We start from the raw sequence: 14,180 nt of genomic DNA, 5'->3' as shown, positions 1-14,180 counted from the left end.
TATAACCCCAACCCCAACCCTAATCCTAACCCTAAACCTCATCCTAACCCTAACGATAATTCTAACCATAATGCTAGCCCTAACCCTAACTTAACCATAACCCTAAACCCTAACCCTAACAATAATAATTTTACCTAGCCCTAAAACCTAATCCTAACCATAACCCTAACCCAAACCCCAACTGTAACCCTAACCCTAACCATAACCCAAAACCTATCCCTAATCATAAGAGTAAATCCTATCCATAATCATAATCATAATCATAATCCTAACCCTAAACCCTAACCCAAACCATAATCCTAACCCTATCCTTGATCTTAAACCCTAAAACTAACCATAATCCTCACCCTAACCCTAAGTTGAAACCTAACTCTAACCATGATGTTACTAATGACCCTAACCCTAGCCATAATCCTAACTATGACCCTTACCCTAAGCCTAACCATGATCGTAAACCTAACCTTAACGCCAACCATGATGTAAAGAATAAGTTTAACCATAACCCTAATCATCATCCTAACTCTAACGTAACCATAATCCTAAATCCTAACCCTAACAATAATCCTGCCCTAAACTTAACCCAAACCCAAATTTAACTTTAATCCTAATCTATTCCTAACCTTGATCTAGTCCAAATCCTATTCCTAATTAAACTTTTATACTAATTTAATCATAACCTTAATATAATTGAATCATAACCCTAATTCTAACCCTAGCTTTGATGTAAACCCTAAACATAATTGTAACCCTAGCACTAAACCCTAATCATAAACTTAAGTTCCTTAACACTAAACCTTAGCCCTAACCATAATCATAAACCCTAACCCTAACCATGATCCTAAACCAAAACTAAACCCTAACCTTGATGCTAATCCTTACCATGATATACACCCTAACCATTATCATAATCCTAACCCTAATCATAACACAAACCATGATATAAACCTCAACCTTGACCATACTACTAACCTTAACCCTAATCCAAAACATAATATAAACTAAATCCTAATCCTTACCATACCCCCAGTTATATTTCTAACCCTAATCCTAATGTAATTATGCTTACCCTACCCCTAACTTTGATGTAAACCCTAAACATAATTGTAACCTTGACACTAAACCCTAACCCTAACAATAAATTTAACCTTAATATTAAACTGTAACCATAACCCTAATCCTGACCATAATCCTAGTTGTAATCCTAAACCCTAAAGCTAACCATAATCCTAAACCAAAACCAAACCCTAATGTTGATGCTAACCCTTACCATTATCATAAACCTAATGGTAAACCCTAACCCTAATCATAAACCTAGCCCGAAACTTGATGTAAACCTTAACCCTGACTATAACACTAACCTTAACCCTAATGCTTACCATAACCATAATACTCGCGATTAGATAAAGTTTAATATTATAATTAAATAAAGTTTAATATATCTTAGATTTTAGTATTTGCTTTGATCTTGCAACACGTATATATATTATAAAAAATAGTCTAAATAGATATATTAAAAATCATATATATAACTTAAATTTTAATTTAATCTATATAAAGTACAACGAGAGATATCCTTCTCAACGCACGTATTTGACTTTAGTATGTAAAATTGACTTTATATAGACTAAATTAAAATTTAAGGTATATATACTAGTTATGGATGCAATTGGAGTACTACATGTTAGCATCCTTTAAGTTATCCAATTGACTAAATTATTGTATTTGGTGTGCCCGTTAATTTAATGTAAGCTCTCCATTTTAACTAAGGTTTCACATGTCAATAATTAAAAGGATGCCAAGGGTTAACCAATCCGACAAGAATAGGTCTACAATATATAAAAGAAATCCAGAAAGTTATATGGAAGACCAACCAATCCCTTACCCTTCAACTCCACTTTACTTTTTTATGAGAAACACTATTCTTCATTATCATTAGTTACGTCTTATCCTCAAAACAATTAGAATTCTTTTATTTATTTTAATAGAATGATCTCTGATCATGAAAGCTGTCATTTGGATTCAGCGGTAGTAACATCTGATTTGTATCAAAACTACGGAAATTCTTGTTTATAGAATGGGAAATGAAATTTAGCTTGTACGTTAAAATTAATAGTACGAAAATCGTGTTATGATCGAATTCCACTAAAGCGCTTTTTTGTATGCACTTACCTGTTTCGTAACTTGTATGAGAAGATCGTCTAGCTGTGGCGTAGCACTTGCGTCGAAGAATCCAGGCACAATCCACGTTCAGGTACGCCACTACTTTTGCACCCAAGTTGCCTAAATTCTGCTCAACCCACTCCGTTGATCCTATCTGCCACACAAAAATATACCTACTCTCATAAGCACCAGAACTCTGAGAAATTTGGTTAGTGATGATTGTACTATCAACAGGAAAGGAAACATTATCTATGTTATTCATACATCATAATAGATATCTTGATGTTCTGTAGAGACTGGATAGTCATTTTCCTACTAACATATATAGAAGAGAAGGCTGCCTTCTGCATCCCAACTGCACAGAATAATGCTTTGTCGTGGCTGCCATCCCATGCCAAGTAGATGCCAGCCTCGCAAATTATTATATAGCAGACAAAAAGAACCCATCAATTTGCTGTTTAAATAGTGGAAAGATTGTTTCTTAAATTTATTCTTTTGATTGAGTTTAATTGGTTGAAGCATTGAATTCTTATTGTAGAAATTCAAGTTTAAATCTCAAAGAGATATCTATATATAGAATTCAAGGATGAGAGATCTATATATAGAATTTAAAGATGTGAAGCTTTGGATTTCATTGTTGATTTCTAGTGTAGAGATGGTTTCTAAATAAGTGGATTTCTAAGTTGTGATTCTTGGTCTTTCATTAGATGGTTTCTAGTGTGGTTGTTTGAAAGGAGTTAGTATTAGTCTCATTGTTGTATTTGCAAGAACGGGCTTTCGCCCATTATCCAAGATTCCCCTCTGCTGCCCCCCGTGGGAGTCCAGGCCGTGTCTCAGTCCCAGTGTGGCTGATCATCAGAAAAGACCAGCTAAGGATCATCGGCTTGGTCAGCCTTTTTCCCACATATTAGTGTCATGTTGATGTTCGTATGAACAGAATATTTGTACAAGATTATCAATATAAAAATAATAATCGTGTATGCTTTTTGAATCAATCTTTCTCATCACATTCTGATGATAGACCAATGAGCGTAATTAGAAACATCAATTCAAAAAATATACAAAATTGATTTTAGAATCAATCATTACAAATATTAATTTTCTATTGTTTATGTTCAAATGATTACTTCTAAAATTTAATTGATATTTTGAATCATTCTATCTTAAAAAAAAAAATAATGAAAAAATGATAGAAGGGCTGAATGTGATCCAATGCTATGATTAAATATTAATGTATAACTTACCTCCAACAGAGCGGCTGTACCACTATTGGGATCCACTGCTCCGTAAGTCCAGGCGTCACGATGATTTCCAAGAATGACAAACCTGGTACATTATCGCTTATTACTATTAAGTATTTGTTTCTGGAGAGACGAAGAAAAATCTTCGTTAGTCTGCCAAAAAAAACAATGAAATACCTGTCCGGTTCTTCTGAGACCCGTATCACAGCAAACACGTTTCGAATGGTAGACATTGTCTGATTCTCCTGCGAAAAAAAGTGGGCCGCGCATCCGGTCAAAATGAAAGAAAATGGATTTTATACTATATTCACAGTGATTTTTATCCTTGCAGAGAAAAATATGGGGAAAGGTCTTTAGCCAACTTCTGACATGGAAGTTAATTCCATGTATTCTACTAAGTATAAAGCATAAAGCAATCATGAACTAAATAAAAAAGCAATGTTAGAAACTCCACTATTATATTCAATTAGAAGTACAGGAAGCCAGGACTGCTGCAAGAGAGAGTAAAGTATGACTGTTGTGAACAGAATCTATTTCAGTTTGATAAGGCAAGCATTGTGTTTTCTATTAGTGCTGGTAGAAGAGGAGTTTAAAGCTGCATTAGCAAGACAGTTGTAATATTGCAAGAAAAACTTTGCCAGTCAAACAAAGACTGGAAACTGCTGCTAAAAGGAGATCGATTGGAGCCAGTAGTAGCTGAAGACGAGTTTATGCAGGAGTCACGAAAGTATTGTTGAAATCACCGCAGTAGAAGAAATAGAAGGTAAGTTTAAATTTTTTTTGTTTCAATGGAAAAAGTTGATAGAGTAAAGAAAGATAAAACAAATTATTTAGAAGAAGAATTGAAGGAATGTAAGAAAAAATGTTCAGAAATGATATTTCTTTTAAAAGAGAGACAAGCTGAAAAATGTAAACTTTTAGATGAGAATTGAGAGTTTGAAAAAACATCGAACAAAGTAAAAGAGAAAAATGAAGAGCTAGAGGAAAAGTTGAATTTGTTTAATGAGACTAAGAAAAAGGAACAAGGAGTTAGAACAAAGAGAAAAGTTGCTTGATGACATTGAAAAGAAATTGAAGAGAGTAGAAGAGGATAATAGTTTATACAAGAAGGAAATATCAAAATTAAATAAGGAGAATGAATGTTTAAAATTGAAGCCATCTGTTTGGGAAGTCTTATGTGGGACAAAAGATTTATCTTGTTTTTTTTATGAAACAGTTAATTTGTGTGAAGTTGTTGTTGAAAAATGTGAGGCTGAGAAACAAACTATGCTTGAAAATATAAATTTTGCAAATTGTGATATTGATGACAAAGGATGGTTTGAAAAGAATGTTGGTTTTAAAATCATGAAGAAAATGGGTTATAAAGGTAAAGGTTTGGGAAAACATGAACAAGGAATCAAAGAGCCCATTCAACCAATAAAGAGGCCAAAATATGAAAGACTTGGATATAGAAAAAGATGAAAATGATATTCAACATAATATATGCCTAAACAAATTAGTCCAAAGAAAGAAAGAAACTCGATGTTCTCATTGTAATAGAGAAGGCCACATTAAAGACATGTGTTGGGATCTACATCCTTGTAGTATTTGTTGTTTAAGAAATCATTCTGAAAAAATGTGTTGGAAAAAAGATTAGAAAAAAAAACATATGACAGGTTGTATAAAAATGGATTGTGGATGGACCAATAAATTTAGTTGGGAAATGCTTATAGGTATGTTCAAACGATTTTACAATTTTTTCATATGTAAAAAATGTTAGCAATCACAAAATGTTTGAATGTTCAAAGAGGATGAAAAATGTTTCGAGTCAAAAGAAATCATTGTCTAGCAAGACAGCTAGAGATTATGAAGATGTAGGAAGTTCCAGATTGATGTTTTAAAGATTTGAAAACAAGTGTTTGAAGAAAATTGGAGCACAAGTTTTAAAGATTTGAGAACAAGTGTTTGAAGAAAATTGGAGCACAACAAGAAAAAAAGAGGAGTTGTTGAAAAAAAGAGGAGTTGAAGAAAATTGAAGAAAATTGGACCACAACATTCACTCCCATCTTCGCAAGCATTCTATAATCTTTTTCTCCTCCATAATTGAGGTATACCACCTCGCCGATTAAACTTCCCGACGGCGGCCAGGCATGGAATGGCGGCATTACTGATTTGTTGTAATGCCCACTATCCAAACACAGCTCATGATTTACTCCTGTGCTGGGTTAAAGACAAAGAAAGAGATCTAGACACCGGAAAAGAGAGCAGAACCTTGTAGTCGACTGAGAGTGCTCAGCCCATACTTTTCAAAGAAATTTTGTACGTACGTAGCAGTTTGCATGTCCTGGGAGGTGCCTGCTACATGCACAGTACGTGTAAGCTCCTTGAGATGTGTAGCAATGGTGAAATTATTTCCTGCATTAACAAACTAGCGATGGAAGTAGGAAAGCTCATTCTCATCGGACACACAAGACTGATGGGACTCCTTCACGTAGCTCAACAATTTTATGAAGCCTCCCACAATTACAAAAGCAATTATAATTTCACTCCCTCTCATTACCCAGCTCAAGCTTCTTCTATCATGACCCCTACGCTCTCTTACAGACTCAAGCAGTGATGTTTCTTCTATATTCACTCTCGTTTCTCGTCTCTGCAAACTCATGGTTTGTGACTTTTTTCGAGACAATGCAGATCATTTTGATCAAGTTCAGATTCCTAATGGGAATGTGAATTCCTTATGCAATGATGCATAAGTTAGTGTGGCGAGTACATGCGTCTGAATTTTGTATTGGAAAAGAACTCTGTTCAGTCCTTAATAGGCAGGCAATTGGAATAAGTCATGTCGATACATTTGGGAACAGTATGTAGAACATAACGAGTGATTGACGTTTTTTAATTCTGATTGTCTCAAAGCTAATCCTATAATGGATGCTTTCATTGTTGTCATGCCCTATAATTATTAATTTAACCATGTACGAAAAAAATTTAAAACTTTTAAAATCTTAGATAAGAATAAGTGCACTGTTTAAGGAAAATAAGATTGATATCGGTTCCCATTCTTTTTTCTCTCTCCCTCTTTCTCCGCGCATCTCTGTAAGTCGCCTTCTTTCTTTTCCCTCTTGTACCTGCGAATTCTAGAAACATGTTTCTGACTCACGATCTAACTTTGTTACCTTAACAATTTTTAGATAGCTAAAAATCGGATTTTATGTTTTTCGCGCCTGTAACTTTATACAAATCCAGTGGCAGTTATTCTGTCTACTAAAAACAATATCCAATGACAGATACTAGCTGGGTAGGCATCAGTCAGCCTATTTTAAACTTCCCTGAGATGTCGGTGTCGTGGTCGACATAATTAATACTTTTTGTTATTATAATTAAACAAGAGCTGTGATATAGCTAGAGTTCCGACCTATTTGCTAAAATCTGATGAGTTACTATTGTTTGTGAGAATAATAAAAGGATTGCTTACTGTTTAGATTTCATAAGGAGCTTACTGGTTGATGTTAGGTGGTTTTTAGCTTGTCTAGCACCTCAAGCTGACTGTCTTTTTGTTCACTACCATTTTTGTTTTGACGTTGAAACAAACATAAAAATATTTGAGCCGTAAAAGTGAAAGAAGACAATTGATGGAGTAATTTGACATTGGATCCTAAAACTAGCAATTGCATCTTGGTGTGCAATAGGTGCACCAAAGAGACGAGGAAGGACAATTAGGGATTTTTTTGGTCTATTAGTTACATACTCTTGTATATTGTATGAGGTCAATTGGTAGGCCATTCAGCAAGCAATGTTGTTTGTGCAACAAAGGTCTTAAAGAATAAATGATATCTTCAAATCAACTAGGTATCCACTTACAAATATTTAATTGGGAGTGAAATAAAACCTTTGAATTGAGAAGATTATTAGGCTTATGTTTTGTTCATTATAGGGAGAGAGGGGGAGATGGAGTGGGGAAGAGTGAGAGAGGGGGGATAACGAGAATAGATTAAAAAAAAAAAGGTAGAGAGAGAGAGAGAGAGAGAGAGAGTTGTAGAGATCTAGGGAGAGAGAAAGATAAATATCGAGATAAGAAGTGATATATAATTAGAAATAGAGTGAGGGAGAGATATAGGGGTGGAGAGTGAGGATGGGATAACAAGATTGAGATTAAGGGATAGTTGGGAGAAGAAGTATGGAGAGATGAAAACTATATATCAATAGCTATAGATATAGAGAGAGGTAGAGAGAGATACAAAGATAGAGAGATGTAGGAAGATAGAGAGGGAGTGTAATGCCCCGCCAGGAAACCCCGAAGGGATAAGCCAAAATACAAGATTAGAGTGCAATAAATTTATTTATTTTTATTTTTTAAAGTTACTCCACAATAAGATACAACAAGATATCAAAGATTCAGATTACATAGCGGAAGACATCAACTAACACCTAAAGAGTTTCCCAACGAGATTACTTAAATTTCACAGTTCACTAACTCACACAATTAATCCCACAAGCGGATTATCTTAACAACGAGATAATTCTTAATCAGGATAATTTCTTTCAGAAGATGGAAACATAAATCACAAGCAAAGGTTCATCCATTAAGATCTATTCATAACCTTCATTTAATCTTTTCGTTTAAAATTACCAGCCATACATCTAATATTCTAACACACTAGAATTTCATCATATACATATGAGATCTTTTCAAGCATATTTAATTTCCTTAACAACAACTGAATATATATTCCATTACTCTAAGTTACATTCTTTCATATTCCAATTTAATACATTTTAAAAGATGATTGCATACTAGCATCTACGATAAATCTCATCCACTTATGCATTCGATCAACATGGCATTCAAGAAAGGACTGCATATAAGCATTTAAAGTTAATTCCATTATCCACTTATCCATTCTAACATAATCTAATCATACAAGATAAAGCTGATTAAAGGAAACATAAGAGAATAACATCACATAACACCATAATGATCTCGGAGTTCACCCCTAAAGGGCTACATCTCCGGGTCTGCTCAACTGCAAGACCCCTCTGATAAAATAATAAAGTTAAGAATACAAGAGGTTACACCATTACAATCCGGCCATCAAGGCGAAACATAAGCAATATACAAGCGACCGCATCGGTCAATAAATACATAAACGATCCCTGAAAAGAACAGAATCCAGCTGAACATAATCAAAGCTAATACAAAGGTCCAAGAGAGCATCCATAAAACTGAGTCATCACCACCCAAGGTCTAACATGCAACCGATACTCACAAGGGCATAAACAAAAGGACGACCCACAAAGGTACTCTTAACAGGACAAAACGACAACACACTAGTGAACGTAGGGACAAGTGTCATCACACAACCTGGTATGGTTACCATGGCAAGTCTTCATAGGTCCCGGCCCCATACGCTGGGTCACCCTGGCAACCTAATCCAAGCTTCCAGCCCATCCAAGCCTCATGTGGACCCACACATCCCCTCGTGAAAGACAAGGATGGTGGTTTGCCATTTCAGGCCTTCTCACAGCATGTCGAGTCTATGTTAGCACTCGTCCCATGTGTGAGGCACATTTATCTTACTTAGAGATTACATTCTAATCTACTTAAAGGTTATCACTTATTAGACTCACTTTCGATGGGTTACCCAGCAGCCACTTTGGGCGCGGCCCCCAATCGAAAGCCACTTTCCCATACGACACTAGACTATACTCAGACGAACTCAAAACCAAGGAATACACATGGTCAGACGAACGGAGTACAAGAAGAAGAGGACAACCATCAGGTCAAACACGACTCAAAGATGTACACTAACAGACAGTACTCTAACTAGAGACCCGACCAACAATGGTCAACCACAAATCATCATTCGACACCCACACAAGGGATATGACCAAATACGACACTACCACAAACAACAGTCCACTCGGAACCGAGGACTGAAACAGGTACCCCAAGACATTTCATACGACAGGGTCCTATCAAAACAAGCATGACTTGCCATTACATAAGCAAAAGCGAATATAGGAATTAAACTCGCATAGGAATATTCAACAGATACAATCTTTCCGAATTGATCTAAACAATAAACGTCAATCAAGTTTTCTACAAGATCTAAATCAGATTACAGTTATCTACCTCATCTAGGGATAAGTTGTTCTTGGTTTTCTAACTCTCTAGGGTCCAAAGCATCGAACAGACATATAAAGCCACAATGAGTTCTTAAACCAAATTCATATTAATCAAATTCAGACAACCATTAATCAATTAAATAAGATATTTAATCTCCGATAAAACACCATTGACATACTGGTTCAAAACCAAACTCTACAGTTTTCAAGCCCAGATGCACTTTACGGATCACGGAAATATAAATATAAAAACGGAATCCAAATGAAGATAATCATTTCCAAAATCCAAATCTTACTTCCCTACGCACGTATAGAAGAAACCGAAATTACTGTTAATTAAAGAGTATATTTATCAATCCATGATAAAAAGAATACACAAGTAATAACTAAGAGAGCACAATCACCCAGCTGATTAATAAAATATATATATTACCGATAATTAATGCATTTCACAAATTTCAATATAATTATCGATTACTTTATAAAAATACACAAATTTCCACACTGCTCATCATTAAAAACATAATAGAAAATTTCCATTAAATAATATGAAAATATTATATATTTTTTTTGAATAACAAAAAAAATACATTAAAAAAACATGTTAAAAAAAAAACTAATTTAAAAAGGAGCATTTAAAAAGGGCGGAGGCGGGGCCCACCTCCCAACGGGGACGGCTGGGCGCCCAACCCTAGCCGCAGGCGGGAACCGTGCAGGCGGCGCCACTGTGGTGCCCGCAGGTCCGCGGCGCCTTGCGGCCACCACAGTGAGCCGCGGCCGCTGTTGCACAGCGAGCAAGAGAAAACGGGAACGAGCGGGGAAGGGGAGGAGGAGCGGGTGGAGCTCCGCTCCCCGCCCTCCAACCCCAAACCAAGGGTTTAACTTAAAACAAACGCACAACTCGATAAAAAATAATATTTTTTTTTTTAAAACACAGTTCGGTCTTTAAACGAATAGAACGATATAACAATGAAACCCTTCGAAATTATATTTCGATATACATAAAATCCGGTTCAAAAACAAAGGGTTTTGGTTTCGTATCCCTCATTTCCAATTACAACTGGGTTTCAAACACCCACAAACGGGATAAAATTTGAGGAATAACAAGAACCCAACAATCTGAAGAATATCAAATTATAAAAATTTCTTCAACAAAGCCCATACTTGGGCAAAATGGGCAATAAACTAAATAACTCATCCATTCTTCCCAATAACATCTAATTTCTAAACATAGAATTCAATTTGAGAGCACCCAAAGGAGATTTACACAAAAATTCCTCATGAACAGCCATTTCCAATTCATATCCAAAATTTGGTTTTGAAAGAAAAACAAGAACAATACAACCAGAAATCAAAAAGATGGATCTAAATCCTACCTTATCTCGCATTCCTACCAAAACCTGCTGAAGAGCCCCAATCTCCAGCTCAAGGAATCCTTCCCCATCCAAAACCCCCAAATTTCATCCCCAAAATATTTTCCAACCAAAATTTTTTTTTCCAAAATTATCCATCCTCCAAAATTTCCCCCAAATTTTAGATTATATGGAAGAGTTGACCAAAATTCCATTTTTGGAATAAAAATTTTTATTTAAAAATAATTCTCCAAATTAATTCCTTTCTAACTATAGCAACAAATTAACTTGCTTTTCAATTCAAAATCGATTTTCTCATTTAATTCAATTTAACCTTTCTAATCAAAAGCCAACAGAATACAATTTAATCTATGGCAATTAAATACAGAACTTTCTTTCAACAGCATAAACAAAATGCATTTAATATTCAAAATCAGTCATTTAATCGAACTTACTCCCAATTTAAAACGAGCAATCCAATATCAACGAAAACCGCATAACGAATTCCCGATTAATTTAGTCCTTTAATCTCTAATGCACAAATACATGTTTAATCAAAATAATTACTAAGGACTAATTAATCAAATTAACCATACACACCAAGCATGCAAACCGAGAAGGCCAACCAAACAGACGACTCGCAAACCCAAACAAAAAAAGGGATACCGACGACGACCAACGATGCTCACTTGAGCATGACTAGGGTCAACTAGGGTCTTACGACCACCTAATCCAACTCTAAGGATAAAAAAGGTACACTCAAACCTGCAATTCCAGGTGGAGACGAACCTCGCACTCATGCGGCATTGTACCTGAATTTTCCTGCAACCAAGAGTTATACATGCATACATATAGAAACTTAATGAAAGCGTTAGCCCGATATTAATACCACGAAATAGGAATACCGAATAATTTGCATACAACTAGTGTGAAAACCACATCAACAGCTATGCGTTAAATCAAACATCTGACTATAACATTATATTAAGATAACTAACCAAGATTAAACCAAGATTAGAGATTGATTAGGGCAGGGGTACTACAGGGAGAGATAAAGTAGAAGAGATAACAAGATATAGATGAAGAGGGAGAAAGAAAGATAGATCAACATGGAGATATAGAGCGATAGAGAGTAATAAGGATCCATTGTCAATATGCACATGTTATGTTTGTGATAGGGAGAGAGGAGGAGAGGAAGATACATGTATATAAAGAGGAAGAGATAGAAGCAAACTAAAATTATTATCTAGATCATGGCATAATTTTGACTCCCAAACAACAAACGAAATTTATTTCTTTAAACATGTAAAGATAATATCAAAAGACCATACAAGTAGGGTTGACATTTTAAAGAAAGATTAAAAATGAGCAGTTGTACCAAAATGAGGTACAATGGTTAAGTCGGTAGTAAAATATACTTCGAATTAATTTTAGAATATAATTCTATCATTTAAGTTAAAATTAAACTAAATATATTTAAACAAGACAATAAACATAATTGAAGTCCCTTGGATGTTTAAACAAGACACAAACACAATGTATACTTTTGATAAATAATAAGTCAAAATCTTGTAATAAATTTACCAAGATTATATATGAAAATGACATTTTACATAAAATTTACTAACATACCAAATAAATTTAAAAATAAAATAAAATTAGATTATAGCTTGAATAATAGAATAAAATCAAATTTTTATATTTATTTATTAAATATAATATTATAAATTAAATTAAAAAAATTGATTTATAATTTTTATTTATTTTAATATTGTTGATTATATTATCATTATAATATTTCTTTTTTAATAAATATCACATTATTATTATTTTCTTATATAATTATTAAAAACCCTAAGTGCAACAATGACGAGAGCAATGTAAATTTACTCCAAGCTTCCTTTAATTTTTCTTTAACCAACTAAAATTTTCTTTAATTTCTTTTTTATTTAAAATAATATTAATTTAATAAAATAATTTGTAAATATTACATTTACATATATATTATGTCATATAAGATTTCAAGATAATAAAAAATTTAAAAATAAACTTCTATAGAACATGAGGAAATTAACTTTGTGACATACGTGCATCAAACTAAGAGGGAAAGAAATATAAAATGTTTAATATTTTTAAATTTTTCTTAAACCAATTTAAATTTTCTTTAATTTCTTTTTTATTTAAAATAATATTAGCTACTGGGAGGTTTTCAAGACGAGATATGGTTGTGGCACTCCAAATTCCACCCTACAGACGTACATGGCGGGTGAAAAGTGCATGCAAGCTTCAACGTGTTATGGCATTTTATTCTGCTACAGAGCATCCCTCACCTCAACAGATTTTGGGTGCTTTGTATCCATATATGCTTGGTGCCTTGTGCTCGGTGCTCTGTTTCTTCCCCTGCGATTAACAAAGGGGTATACCGGAAAAGTATTTGGATGCGACTTTGGTACCCGCAGGAGTGATCTTGATGGGTTTATACCATGTTTATCTGGTTTACAGGATCGCCCACCATCCCAAAACATATCAGCATGCGGCTAAGGGTGCACGCCATTTTGAAGGTGAATGCTCTGTATTCCTAATTTCATCGCAAAATTGCAGAGAATTTGTTTAAATTGTAGAGGACTTCAAGTCTAATTTGCCATAATTTTGTAGTAAAGGATGAAAAAAGGAGTTTTCGCGGTGCAAACGATTAGGAACATACACTTTTGGCTGCAAACGCTAATGCTCTGCTCTGTTGTGGGATTACAGCTGGGAGTGGAGAGTCGGCCTGATGAGTTTACTCTTTTTGGGAGGACGGGTTCTGTGATGTCTTCTCTCAAGTGTATGTGTGTTTTCTGGAGGCGTTTGTTTGCCATGCGCTATTACAGTCATGTGAGCTTTCTGATAACCGCACTGCCATCAGAGGTAGAGGTGAAGAGCATTCAACATATCCATTTGTGCATATCCTGCATATCTCTTTGAGGCATTCTGTCAAACAGTTCACGTGCGTTGTCAATGTGCCCACAAAATTGCATACATGTATACCTGCCGACACTATTTTGGTAGGTTATTCTTCAGAAAATGACATGAGCAGAGTCGCATGATAAATTCAAATACTTCAAAACTTACCATAAAATATTTTTATTACAATGAGATGAACCAAAACCAATCTCCTGCAGCTACTTCAATCTATTCCAAACAGGCGTGAGACGAGGACTGTTTCAACTGTTCAGAAAATTTTCTGATAATTTCACAGCGTAAGGAATTGAAATCCCGATTCCGGCAAGCGATGCAAAAATATCTGGCAACTTTTAGGGTGAGATGTTTCCGGAATAAATTTTTT

The sequence above is a fragment of the Cryptomeria japonica genome, chromosome 6 (assembly GCF_030272615.1).
Source record: "Cryptomeria japonica chromosome 6, Sugi_1.0, whole genome shotgun sequence".
NCBI lineage: Eukaryota > Viridiplantae > Streptophyta > Pinopsida > Cupressales > Cupressaceae > Cryptomeria > Cryptomeria japonica.
Note: the sequence above shows the minus strand (reverse complement) of the source record.